Genomic DNA, 14,299 nt, shown 5'->3' on the forward strand with positions numbered 1-14,299 from the left:
TAGAACACCTCCTAATAAAATGGGATCTTCCCCAAAGCCAGCATCATCTTTAATGGTGTAATACTAGAAACATTCCCATTAAATCCAGAGCAAGACTAGAATGCCCATTATCATCACTATTATTTACCATTGCTCAGTAATTAATAGATGATGCAGTTAGATACAAAAAAGAATAAGAAAGGGGGAGGTAGAATTATCAGCATTTGCCAGTAATTTCATTTCTTTTGGAAAATCTAAGATAACCAATCCCCCCATGAATCTATTAGAAACAATAATAGGGTTCATTAAGGGCATTGATGAGGAAATTACTATGCAAAATCTGTAGTTTTCCTATATGCCTACCCGAACCATTTTGGAAATATAATGAGAGAAAATATTCTATTTATAGAACCAGCCAACCAAACAGAATAACTTGAAATATATTTAGCAAAAGTTGCAAGGGACTTGTAAGAAGCAAATTTTATTACTTTATGGAGGGGCATCAAAGAAAGAGGAGTAAATGGAAAGTGACCTCTTTCTCTTGGCTAGCATGTCTTTTTTCCATCCCTCCCCCCTCCTCCCTCCCTCCCTCTCATCTTGTCCCTGGCTCTTCCCTTCTCCCTCCCCCCTCCCTCCCTCCCTCCCTCCCTCTCATCCTGTCCCTGGCTCTTCCCTCCTCCCTCCCCCCTCCCTCCCTCCCTCCCTCTCATCTTGTCCCTGGCTCTTCCCTCCCCCCTCCCTCCCTCTCATCTTGTCCCTGGCTCTTCCCTCCCCCCTCCCTCCCTCCCTCCCTCTCATCTTGTCCCTGGCTCTTCCCTCCCCCCTCCCTCCCTCCCTCCCTCCCATCCTGTCCCTGGCTCTTCCCTCCCCCCTCCCCCCTCCCTCCCTCCCTCTCATCTTGTCCCTGGCTCTTCCCTTCTCCCTCCCCCCTCCCCCCTCCCTCCCTCCCTCTCATCTTGTCCCTGGCTCTTCCCTTCTCCCTCCCTCCTCCCTCCCTCCCTCCCTTCTTGTCCCTGGCTCTTCCCTTCTCCCTCCCCCCTCCCTCCCTCCCTCCCTCCCTCCCTCCCTCTCATCCTCTCCCTGGCTCTTCCCTCCTCCCTCCCTCCCTCTCATCTTGTCCCTGGCTCTTTCCTCCTTCCTCCTTCCCTCCCTCCCTCTCATCCTGTCCCTGGCTCTTCCCTTCTCCCTCCCCCCTCCCTCCCTCCGTCCCTCTCATCTTGTCCCTGGCTCTTCCCTCCTCCCTCCCCCCTCCCTCCTCCTTTGATTAGAGTTCTTTGCTGCTAAGTTGAGGGTGTGTTTGAGAGTGGTCTGAAAGTATTGGTTATATGAACGTGGCGAAAATGTTGTACTTCATTTATAGAATTCCCTTACTTTCCACATTACGGAGAAGATGGTAAGACAGCTGTTACTGTTTAGATTCATAAACAGTGCGGTGGGTGCTGATTGTTTTCTATCCCAAATTCAGGGGTGGTAGGACTGTGCCAAGATGTGGATTAATAGTTGAATTGGTGTAAATCAGTAAATTTACATGCACTCCTGTTGCTGCAAAGCAAAAGTCCAGTCAGGGACAAGTGATGGTTATTCTCAATGGGACAGGGAGATGACGGTGTGGATGGGAAAGAATAATGGTGGTGGTGGTGGTGACAGCATGGTGATAGACACATATTGTATTCCTGTGTGTGCACCAGGCTCTGCTCCAAGCAGTGGAGTCATTCAGTCTTCAGAGGACCTGGCGAGGTAGGCGCTGTGATTTTACAGGCGAGGGAGCCGAGGCACAGAGAGGTCAAGTAACTTGCTCGAAATGTGGAGTTGAGATTCAGACCCAGGTGTTTGGTCACAAACATGCAGCATTTCCTTTTATTTGTTTCAAATCTCTTTCCCACTGGAGGTGGTGTCTTCCAGCATCACGGGAGTGAATAATCACTGCTGGCGTTCCCTGCTAGGAGCTTGTGATTTTCCGCATGCAGATGGACTGCTTGCCTACCAGATGGGCTAATTGAGGCGGTCTGGACCCAGCAGCAAACTGTGGCACTGGCTTCCATTCTGGGACCAGGCTCATTCCCACTGTTCCCTTCTCCTGAAATACTCGGTCCCAGATCCTTAAACTACCCTAGGCTCCTTATCTGTCCTTCAGGTGTCGGCTCAAATTTCAGCTCCTGGAAAATACCTCTCCCAGTTACCTAATTTAAAGACCCTTTTCCACGTCTGAGCTTGTGACGCTGTTTTATTTTCTTCAGAGCATTTACTGCTTTCCAAAATCATGCTACTTAGTTACTTCTTCCTCACCAGAAGGCAGATTACATGAGAGTGGGGGTCTTGTCCATCTCGTTCCTTGCCGGTGCCCAGAACAGTGCTTAGCACCCAGCAGGCACTCAGTCATGGTAGTTTATTAATCACTAATTCTGAATCAATGAATTATTGAATGGAAGGAGGGCCTGTTGTGTGCTAACTTTTCTTGCAAAACTCCAGGCTTCTGAAAAGAAATGACACTAACGTTTCTTGGGAACTCTGGCTAAGAATTGTTGTCAGCTCTTTCACGTCCTATTTTTGCAAGACTATTTTGGGTACAAGAAAGAGAAACCCACTCAAACAAACCATGTGGGCTCAGCAGTCTCCCACAAGCTGCCTACCGCACAGGACATCACCTCCTTTATTCCTCACTGCAGCCTCGTGAAGTCGAGACTTTCTTATCCCAGTGTTACACAGAAAGTGAATGTGACCTGGAAGGGCGGGCAGGAGTCCCAGCGTCACACAGCAGGCTGGCACAAGCCAGGTGTCTTCACTGTAACACGTGGCTTTTGGTTCCTGGCCTTTGTTGCTGATGCTGCCGAAGTTTTAGAAGAGTTCAATTACTCCCGATAGACCGTTATGCTCTAAGAGTGGATTATGTTTCTCTAAATGCGTTATCGAAATTACATAGTTGGCATTTAACAATCAAAACATTACGCTGAGGCCCGTGTTTGATATGTCACTCACTGTAGGTACAGGGGCACCCTTCCCGGTGCCTCCTGGCTGAGCCTTCTGCAGGGGGCTGGAGGGTTGGGAGTCGCTGGAGCTGAGGAAGTATTTGAGCCTAACTGCCTGAGCGCCTCTGTCACAGGGCAGTTGGACTGTTTGGAGCCATGTTGTGTTTTGAAAGAAAAAGCTGAACCTGAAGTCAGAATTAAGGCTTTGAGTCTGAGTTCTGTGTCTACCTTGCCTTGTGCACATAGATAAGTGTTCAGCCTTTGAGCTTTTGTTTTCTTATCTCTCAAATGGGAGTACCAGCCTCTAATAATTCCATGGTGCTTTTGCAAGGATAGAATGATGATGCTGTGCTGGGATCTGCTTTGTCTACGTCTGTTAGTTGTTATTAATCCATGCACGTTTTCGTGAATTCCCCCAGGTAACTGGTTTTCTGGAATATTGCCCTCCAGGGAGTACCTGAAATACAGGATGAGCATTCTTATCATAAAGTTAGATTAAGAAGCTTAATTTACAGAAACTATTACACACTATGGATATCAAACATCGTTAGGGCAGACTGCATAAAGATCCCGGAATTCTGGAGAACCTCTGTCTGCATCACTCTTTCACCCAGCTCAGGACCACTGATGCGTCATTCTTTTGTACTGAAAACGTACAGAGCGGTGGGGTACACTTGCTTCTTAGGATTGCGCTGCGGCTCCCGAACTTTGGGAGTGACCAGGAGATTCTTCCATTTTACTCTCAAATGACCTATCATTTCATTTTTCTCTGCACCCTGTCTCTTTTCCAGGTTGGCATATTAACTTCTTACCTTCTGGCTGCCTGACTAACCTACTTTCTCACCTATAGAAGGCAGAATAATGCCCCCCCCCCCATAACCACGTCCTAATTTCCGGAAACTGTGAATATGCTAGATTATGTGGCAAAGGGGAATTAAGGTTGCACATGGAATTATGATTTCTAGACAGCTAACCTTGAGATGGGAGATAATCCTGGATTATCTGGATGGGCCCAGTGTGATCCCAGGGGTCCTTTTAAGTGGAAGAGGGAGGCACGGAGCGAGAGTCAGAGGGATGGCAGCATGAGAGGGGCTTAACCTGCTGTTGCTGGCTTCGAAGATAGAGGAAGGGGTCATGAGCCAAGGAATTCAGGAAGCTTCTAGAAGCTAGGGAACAGGGAAGGAAATCCATCCTTGCTTAGAGCCTCCAGAGGAACGCAGCGTGTGGACACTTTGATTTTAGCCCGTGGAGACCCGTGTCAGGGTTCTGGCGTCCAGAACAGTTAAGCCATCGGTGAATGGTCATTTGTTACAGCAGCAGTACGCTCTACTCAGATAGCTCGAGCGGTCTCCATCTCATTCCATTTCTTCCCTTTGCTTCGTCTCCCTTTCTGGAAAATACCCCCTCTGGGGCTGTTTAGTTCTCTCGCCAAACAGCAAAAAAGATGTACCCATCCAATATTTGCAGATGGTAACTGTACGAGTTAGGGTGAAAACAAAGAGACCCCAACACAGTGGCTTCCGTAAGACAGACGATGATTTTTCTACTACGCAACGAAAGTTGATATTCACAGTTTGTAGCAGTCAGGGCTGCGTGGCGACCAGCCACTCTGAGAGACCCAAGCTGACCACAGTGAGTGCAGGCGTGTGTATTTGAACAGCAGCCGTGCATGAGCACTCCAGCCAGTCTTGCGGGGGCAGCTGTGCTCCAGGAGACCGTTCAGAGACCCACGTTCTGTTCTTCCCATCTGGTTGCTCTGCCGTCCAGAGCCCCCCAGGGAACTTGTTAGAAAAGCAGAATCTCAGATCCCATCCCAGACTTTCTGAAGCAGAATTTATGTTTTAAGACAATACTTGGGTAATTATTATGCACGAAGTTTGAGAAAAATGGCCTAACGGCAAGGTGGTTCCACTTCGGCATCAGTGACACTTGGGGCCAGGAAAGTCTTTGTTGCGGGGGGCTGTCCTGTGCATTGTAAGATGTTTAGCAGCCTCTCTGGCCTCTACCCCGCCAGACACTAGTAGTTAGGCCCTCCCCCAGTTTTAGTAACCAAAAATGTCTCCAGACGTTACCAAATGTCCCCTGGGGTCCAAAACTCCCTCTGATCGAGAACCCCTGCCTTAGAGAGTTTTCTCTGCTGCGTGATGGGAGCTGGGACTGCACCCTGTATGCATTGCAGCCACCGTGAAGCAGCGAGGGCAGAAGGCCGGGAGCGGATTCCTCTTCAGCAGGTGAGGCAGTAGTGACGCTCATAACTTCCGCTCTCCTTCTGCTGGGGAGACTTCGTTGCATGGCCACCTCCAGCTGCAGAGGACTCTGGGGAACTTACTGAGTGTCTGTGTGCCCAGGAAGGAGGAGAGAACGAGTCTGGGGACAGTCAGCTGTCTGCTACAGTAACTCACGCAAGGATGTGGTCATACTGTATTTCATTATGCTCTTCTATCCGAAGTCAATCCAATTGGCAGGGTGAAATAAATTGACGAGGTATTTTTTTAATTATTTTTTGCAGTTGGAACACAGAACTATTTTAGGAGGTCACAGGATATTTTAGGAGCACACATAAAATTTACCCAAAGCTCTGATAGTGTGTATTTTGATATCAAGAGTTTGGTATCTTCTAAACTTCAGTCGTGAGTATTATTCCTGCAAGTTTCTTTATTTTTTCTTTTTCCATATAGATGTATTTGCCTATATTGATTTTTTATGTGAAAAATAATTTTCTTCAATCATTGTAAAGACTATATCATACTATAAGTGTGTTGTTGTGGTGGAGATAGACGTGCATGTCCATACATGTCTATGTATATGTGTGTGTCGGTAGCTATCAGTAGATATCTCTTTCTCTGTGTATCTATTTATTTGGCACCACCTGCCTTGGTACCCCCTCATCCCTCGCCCAGGCTGCTGCAGCCGACTTCTGTTCTTGTTCCGCTGACTTTCTTGCCCTCTGTAATCTGCTCTCCACACAGTGGCTGGGGGAAGTGATCCTTTTAGAACATAAAGCAGGCCACATCACTCTCCTAATTTAAATTTTCCAATGGCTTGTTGTCAACCTAGAGAAAACTTCTAAGTCCTGGCCATGATCTACAAGGCCCTACAGGATCTGACCCTGCCAACCTCTTCAGCCACATTCACTTGTCATCTTCTCTGTGCTCCTCTCCTTGAGCCGCATTAGCTTCCTTGCTGTATCTGAGAAGCCAAACATGGCCCTGCCTCAGGACCTTTGCACTTGTTGCCCGCTCTGCCTTTAATGCTTTTTCCTTAGATAATTTCTTGGCTTGCATCCCTCCTTCATTCGAGCCTCTGCTGGGCTGTCCCTCCCTCCTCAATATGGCTTTTTCTTGTACTGTCTGGACTCCCCTTGTACATTCTTGGTGCTAAGAAAGAGCTCCACTCATTGGAAAATGCTGGTAAACACAATATTGCCATTAATATTTGCCTACGTTCCCCAGTTACACTACCCCAACCCAACGTTCTGGTGTCTTAATTTCTTGGTTCTTAATCCCCCCATTCTTGACGGAAGATCTTGCTTTGATCTGGGGGCACAAAATGACCTCGATGTTGCTGTGGTCAATTGAAAAGATGCTTAGGTAACTCTTAGCCGTTCCTGTTATTTAAGTAGACTGCCTCTAGGGGGTGGTGATGCGATACAGGCTGAGTCCGGAGTGAGGCGTTTTCCTGAGATGTGGGATGTGCGTGGCTCCTTGCTCCTTCCAAGCTAGGTTAACCCTCCACATTTGCCCCTGAAAATAAGACGCTTTAGGAAAGGCTCACTTTCAGTAAATGATAAACAAACACCAAAAGCAATGTTTAAAGCAAACTCAAGTATAGTTGAGTATCTTTTGTTCTCTACCCACTTTCTAGCTAGTTTTTCATTTGTGTTCAGATAGAGAGAGAATATTCCTGTTACTGTCTGAATATGGACAATGAACATACCACGTTACCATAAATATATGTTAAGACATTTAATATTAGAAATTATTATTATAACATATATGCCCAATATTAAATAGGTAAACTACCCACTTAGATTCTGAGAATCGCATGACAGGTTCAACCAACAAACCGCATGACCTCACCCAGAACCGCTGATTTCCTTATTTAGCGTGAAACAGAGAGTTTGTTCTGTCCGTACTGACTGGTTCTCATTCACTTATGAATTGCTGGGTTGAAAGTCTAGTGTTTTGGTTTACCTTCAACTCTTGGCCTTGATGCTCCTAGATTTTCTTGGCTTTGTGTCTCTTTTCAGTCCCTTTACCTCTCATCCTCCAGGAGGAAGAAATTGCCCCAAGTCATGGTATGTTAGAGCACTTTTAAAGAAAATCTTTCCCAGTGTTTTGAAACTTAGCTTTAGCTGCAGAAATCTATTGGGTAGGATTCTTCTGGTTATAACACACGGAAATTCCAGGTGAAATCTGAAATAAGCATGAATCAAAAAAGAATTTAGGGGTCGGCCTGGTGGCGTGGTGGTTAAGCTGGCGTGCTCCACTTCTGTGGCCTGGGGTTTGTAGGTTCGGATCCTAGGCGCGGACCTACACACTGGTCATCAAGCCACGCTGTGGCCGTGTGTGCATACAAAAAATAGAGGAAGATTCCATAGATGTTAGCTCAGGGACAGTCTTCCTCCAGTAAAAAGAGGGAGATTGGCAACAGATGTTAGCTCAAGGCCAATCTTCCTCACCAAAGAAAAGAAAAAGAAAAAGAATTTAATGGCTTATGTATCTGAGAAGTCCTGGGAAGGGGTGGCCTCATTAGGGCTTAAACAGTGTCACTGGATCTCCCACTTCTGGATTCTGCTGCCTCTGAGGTGGTTGGCTGCTTTCTTAAAACCTGTCCCCTTGTGGTCATAAGCGGGTGCCAGCCCAATTTTCTTGCCCCAAATGGAGTAGGAAAAGTGTACCATCTTTGTCCCAGAAGTCTCTGCTAACGCCTCAGGGTAGCTCATTGCTTCCTTAGGGGTCACGTGCACATCCAGCAAGCAGTTCTTGGTGCCAGAGGGGGTGTGGGGTTTGAGGCACTGCCTCCCTGGAGCAGAGGTGGGAGGCAGTTCTCCTGCGGGCACAGAGGATGAAATGGGGGCATTTTCCCAAAGCAAAGCCAGCAGACGGTCATCAAAGAAGGGAAATGCACGCTGGTGCCAAAACAACAGATGTCTGTTTTGAGACTCCACTGTTCAAACGTCATCTTTCACCGAAGTACCAATGAATAAAACAGACATCCCGAGAGTTCTGCTGGCTTGCGTGGAGATGGGGGACCCGGATCCTCTTCTGTGGCTCTCCTGAGGTGGGCACAAGTAGAATGGCTCCAGATCTCCCTCTGCCAGCTCACTGCTTGGAGACTCTGCATCTCTTCTTTAACACAGAAAGAAAGGAAGGAAAGAAAGGGGAGAGAGAGAGAGGGAAAGCAAGAAAGGAAACTTGTCTAGTCTCTGTGCCTAAGAGCTGTTCAATTCTGAGAAAAATATCTAAAGAACCTGCCCCTCAGAAATCACTAATTATTTACTTAGAATATTTTCTATTTCCATCACTTCCTTAGCAACCCCTAGCAGCTGCCTGGGAAAATGTAAAGGGATTGTACATTTTACAAGAGAATTCCTCAAATAGCAAGTGAAATGGTTTCGTACGTTCATCTTCCTGCCCAGATTCACTTCAAGTGGAGAGGGAGAAATGATTTGGTGTTTCATCAATCTTAATACAACAACTAGATTGCCCGGAATTTCTAGAACATCCTGCTTCTGTGTCATTTTCCTCCTTTCATTTGTGGTAAGGCCTACGATATAGATTTAAGTGTGATTCAGTCTTTTATGCTTTTGTAAGAGTTTTTATAGAAATCCACATTTTGGGAGAAAAAAATTCCTTTATTAAATCTAGTGTCTTGATGTTTTGTTTAAAAATAGGTTGTATTTAAAAATACTTCGTGTACTTTTTGGGTTTCTCATTAGCACACAATGACGTTGTCTTCCTCTGTGTGTGCGTTTGTGTGTGTGCGTGTGTATTGTGTTAAAGGTGTCTCTTGAAGGTGCTCTCTCTAGGGAAGCCTTGGGAACTCGTGGACCTTGGGCTTGTGAAGCCCCAGGGTCAGTTGTCAGGTCCAGGTCACTTTCCGGTATGGTTCTTGAACTTTCTGTGGCTCCAGCCTTCCCTGACAGGATCCCCCTGGTCCCGCCCCTGTCCTGGCTGTGGAGGAGGAGTCTGGCTCTTTCCTCATTCCCCTGAGAAGAAGACCACAGACCTTTCCCTTTAAGGGTTTGCCGGGTGGAGGTGAAGGAGCTGGAGGAACGAGGAGGAGTAACACAATACCACTTATTGCTGGTCCTCCAGTCTCTGTTGGGCCCATGTATTTGAACGCTGGTTTTCAGAAAGAGAATGCTCATCCAGATTTCTTGTGACTGATTTGATGAGTCTGAAGACTTCCTCAAAATTCTCTTTTATTTCAGGAAAAGGCAAAATTTAAAAACCAGTAGATTATGCAGGAAGTTAATTTTTGTGATTTTCACTTTCCAGTAATTGTGCTTTTGCATGTTAGGCATTCTTAGGAAGAGTAGCTAACTTCCTTTGAGTGCTTATGTGACTAAAAGAAAACCCCGATGCGTCCCTGCCCCTCCTTTGTCTGAGCTAATCCTCAGGGCAAGCCCTGTTGAGTAAGAGGTGCTGTATGTTATGTGGAAACTGAGGCACAGAGTGGGGAAGAATGATACCCAAAGGTTCACAGGTCATTAGTGACGGGACCTAGATTCGAAGATAAGCATTTAGGGTGTTCTGTTAGCCACAGTGCTGTGCTCTTCTCTGAGAGAGGAGATGCTCAGGTGTAGGTCCATCCACAGTCACCCAGAGTCCAGCTGTCTCTTGTGCCTGTCTGCAGACAGAGCTGGGATTCTCTGGAAAGCACTTCTGCAGCCGAATTCTAGATGTCTGCATCTTAGAGGATAGCTCCCGTTGCTGCCTTTCGAGGCTGTTTGGGAAGGAAACCCACATCTTCGAAGGCTGTGAAAGACTGTTGCTAATGTCTGCCTACTGCCGTTTGGGGTAAAGGTCTCAGCACTTCGGATCACTTCAGAGACAGATACTGATTTTCCAAGCCCTGCTGTGAGCCCGCAGCTTCTGAGACCCAGTGACTCAGCCTCCCCTCTCTGCATGGGGCAGCCAAGGCATGAGAATTGCCCTGGGCTGTGTATTTTTTAAAAATAAGGGGATCAGAAAAATCCCTTCAACCTAGGCTATTTGAAGGCAGTGTGAGGGATGGAAGGCAACCCTTCTCCATCATCTTGCTTAGGGATGCTTCTGACCCTCTGCCTCGGTTGTGCCGTGTCTGTGCAGAGAGGGGCTGCTCGCAGACACAGTGGTTTATTCAGTGACATCACGGCCACCCTTTTGTTCCTAGCGAAGAATTTTTTTTGCCCCCTGAGGTTAACAATTACCTTTGGAAAAGTGTTTTCGTGAACAGAACTTTGGCTAAAAGTGTAGTGATAACATTACTGCCTCGTTGCAAAGCTCTGACACCAGCACTCCTGCTGCAGAGTTACCTGGCATGGAGTAGAGGAGCATAACAAGCATGCTCATCATGCCCGCCAGGAACTTTTATATGCGTTATCTCCCCAAAAACAGTCCTCGTGACCACCCCATGAGAGAGAGGATGCTTTTTTAAAGTAGTTTAATTTGTTTCTCTTCTATTGTGTTAAAAAAAAACCATGCTATAAAATGTACCGTCTTAAGCATTTTGAAGTTCAGTAAAATATATTCACATTGTTGTGAAATAGATCTCCAGAACTTTTTCATCTTCTAGATGTGAAACTCTACACCCATTAAATTTTATTTTACTCAATAAATCATAAACATGTTTCCATAATAACAGGAGCGAGACTGTTCTTATCCCCATTTTACACAGGAGGAAACTGAGGTAGGGAAAGTTAAGTCACTTGCCCCGGGTCACCCTGATCCTAACACGAGTTGGTCTGGATGCCAGTCTCACTATCAAGTCCTGCATTTTGGTCCTGGTCGGGTCCTAGTCTTCCTAACTGCCCTGCGCTTGTTGGGGCACCTGGGACACAGTAGGATTTCACTTAAATTGTTATTATTTAAGCAATACATACTCAGTGAAGACAATGAGAAAATGCTGACAGCACAAAAAAGTCCTCTCACCCAAAGATAACTCTTACTAATAGTTTAGCGTATGTTCTTCCCTAAATTTTTCAGTACAGTCGTGTGCCATATAACATCGTTTCGGTCAATGATCCACCGTGTATCTGATGCTGGTGCCGTATAGCTGAGGTGTGCGGCGGGCTATTCCATCTAGGTTTGTGTAAGTGCACTCTATGATGTTTGCACAACGACAAAATCGCCTTACGACACATTTCTCAGAATGTATCCCCGTCATTACGCGATGCATGACCATACTTACAAAGTATATATAAATCACTTTCTTACAAAAATGTGTACTTTTAAAGATACTACTTTGGTTTTTTCCACCTCCTCAAATTGGAAACAACCCAATGTTCATCAGCAGTGGCATGGATAAATAAAATGGGTTATATGTTTTAAAATGGAATTGTATACAGAAATAAAAATCAACCACAGCCACATTCAAGAAAATTTATGAATCTTACAAGCATAATGAAAGAAGTCAGACATAGAAGAAGAAACTCTGCATGATTTTGTTTAAACACAGTTCCAAGACAAGGAAAGCAAATTCATAAGTTAGAATATTGGTTCCCCTTGGGCGAGTGAGGGCAGTGACCTGGGATCGGTGTATCAGGGGGCCACTGGAGGCTTAGTCACCTTCTGTTTCTTGTGAGTATGGTTGCCGGGTGTGTTCCCTTGGATAATTCATGGAGCTATGCAAGTACGATTTCCATACTTTCTGGTATGGATGCTATGCTCCAAATTGCAAATCCAATCGCATGATTATAGACTTTTTTACTGATTAGTTCCAAGGCATAGTTATTAGTGCAAGACTCCAGAATTATGGATGTGGGTTCATATCCTGGATTTAACCTCTTCTTATGTCAGAGAGACCCTGGCCAATTGATTAACCGTGTGGGCTTTGGTTTCTTCATCTGTAAAATGAGTTAATTTTGGTTCCTCTTACTTAGTGAGATAATTATCTCCTTGCTGGCACAGGGCAAGAACTCCTTGAATGACGGCTTTTATAGTTGTTCTTGCTGTTCTTATCTCTTTAGGTGAGGGAGCTGGTGGATGGTGTCCTGTGGCAGAGGGAGGAGCAGGAGGGGGATCCAGTCAAGACACAGTCTCCAGGTGAGCCTGAGGGGACAAAGCAGAGCTGATGCTGAGGTGCGGGAGGAAGGGTCCAAGGCCTGGGGCCCCTCCATCCTTCCCTGTCTCAGTTCCTGCCCATCTGTAAACACAGGAAGGGAACTAAACCAGGTCATCTCTAATTGGTTAGTCCTTTCAGCTCGGACATTGAAGAGTCAGGAGGGCAATAGAAATGCCACGAAAATTTAAAAACAAATTTCCCGGTTTGATCCCCATTCAAACACAAAGGACCAGGTCTGGGCGTGAAGGGAGCTGGATATCGGTGGTGGGATTATAGGTCGTTTCTATATTCTTCATTGTGCGTTTTTCCATTTTGGACAGAAGTAGCCTGAGCCAAGGAGCTGCTTGCGTGGCTGAGGACCCTGAGGTGGTTCATTTATCTGAAGACTCCACATGAAAGGCAGCCCCCTGTGTCCTGGAGAGCAGAGAATCACACCCTGTGGATGGGATAGGATGGAACCCCCTGGGCTCAGGCGTGCTCTGTCCACTCTGCCACAGCCTGTCCTTAAGGGACATCCCCACATTCGATGGCTTGCTGGGGGGGGGGGCATCAAGAGAAGGGGGCTCAGACTACCAGTGCCCAGACTCCAAGGGCCTCCACTCTCCTCCCTCTCACCCTGAATCAGCCCCTAGCCCCTCCTGAGTGGAACCCCGTCTTCCCAGCCTGGACCATTAGAGCACGAATTCCCCTTCCCAAGACGTGCATCCTGGAGAAGGGAGAGTCCCCTGGTGTGGACTCTGTCTCCCTTAGGATGTCAGTCTCTCCCAGCCTCCTGGGCTTGGCCTCTACTTGGGGAAATCTGGGTCTCAGAAGCTGTACCTCAGGCCCCTCTTAGCTGGCAATGTGTATGTCACACCCACATCCTGCCCCACCAAGCCATGTACACATATAGTGCACACAATCCAGGCACTGAGTCTTGTGTGGGGTGAAGATTTGTCCTGCACAGGGAGGCAGGGTGTATGGTGAGGAGAGAAGGAATGTGTGAAATGTATGTAGAACAGGGAGAAATGAGGTCCTCTGGGGACACTGGGAGAGGTGTGGGCAGCACTGAGGGCCCTTGTAGTCTGTGGTTGTGATGTGAAGGTGGGACCAGCCCTCACTGCACCAGCCTCTGCCCCTTTCCCGGCTGGGGGCAGATGCGGAGGAGGCAGAGAGTTGGGTTCCCAGGGTGGATTTCACCTGGCCAGGACCGTGGAAGGGGTCGGTCAGAGCTACAGGTCAGGAGCGTGGGGCTGTCCCGGAGCTCAGTGTCTGCAGAGGAAGAAAGGACGTGATGGAGGGGAAGGAGAGTGAACATGGGGCCAAGTTTGCAGATGGGGAGACCCAGTGGCTGAGGAGGAGTGAGGAGAGGGAGCCCACAGTGACTGGGCTGCAAAGACACCACTGGGTGCCGACTGGAAGGGGTTGGCCTGAAATGGGTTATCAGTCATGCTGGAGAGGTTTATATGTGTGGAGTGAGGCCAGGGTAGTGGGTGGCAGGGGTTGAGTGAAGGAGGGTGGAGAGGGCCCTGAGGGTCCAGGATGTCAGAAGGATCATCTGGGTGGATGGCAGAGTGACCAAGAAGGGTCGAGTCGCAGTGATGGTGAAGAGACAGACAGTGAAGACTTATACAGACACCCGAACACACACACACATGAACACACACACACACAGGGACCCTGATCAGCGCATAGGGTGCAGTTTGGCCCAATGGCTGAGCACAGCTGCCAGAGGTGCCAGCCCTTGTGGGCAGCCCCTTCTCTGTGGCCATGCCACTGTCCCTAAGGTGCCTCCTGCTCTGTGGAGAGCCCCACTCAAGAGCTTCATCATCTTCATGCCCTGATTATTCATCTTGTCCCTGAAGCACTCGATACCATGGTCTCTCTCCAGGATGAACCAGACGTTGATGGTGGGTTGCCACCCTGGAGGTGACATGGGTTAGAGCCATGTTGGACTCCTTGTGGCCTGTGGGGTTGGGGAAGGTCCTAATGCCTGAAGGAGGAAGAGCAGACGTGGGGGAAACCCCGATGCAGGGAGTTGCGTGGCCAGGAGGGATGCAGGCCCAGACCCCAGCAGTGCAGAGTGGAGACGGCTGATGGCCGGC

At 47.6% G+C, this 14,299-nt stretch overlaps 1 protein-coding gene and 1 pseudogene across 3 annotated transcripts in view; both read left to right on the plus strand.

Moving 5' to 3' along the window:
* Window positions 1-14,299, plus strand: part of LOC138922127 (heparan sulfate glucosamine 3-O-sulfotransferase 4-like) — a 58,870-nt pseudogene that overhangs the window by 15,675 nt on the left and 28,896 nt on the right.
* The window catches only part of LOC138922126 (olfactory receptor 2AE1-like), a 62,414-nt gene continuing 60,265 nt past the window's right edge, over window positions 12,151-14,299 (plus strand). The window contains exon 1 of one of the 3 annotated variants that reach the window (XM_070258955.1): window positions 12,151-12,196. The gene's annotated coding sequence lies outside the window, so the exon portion shown is untranslated. Of the gene's footprint in view, window positions 12,197-12,538; window positions 12,582-14,084; window positions 14,105-14,299 lie in introns of those variants that run through there. The other 2 variants (XM_070258954.1, XM_070258953.1) reach the window with 2 other exon arrangements.

This window comes from Equus caballus, unplaced genomic scaffold (genome assembly GCF_041296265.1).
Source record: "Equus caballus isolate H_3958 breed thoroughbred unplaced genomic scaffold, TB-T2T haplotype2-0000451, whole genome shotgun sequence".
Taxonomy (NCBI): domain Eukaryota; kingdom Metazoa; phylum Chordata; class Mammalia; order Perissodactyla; family Equidae; genus Equus; species Equus caballus.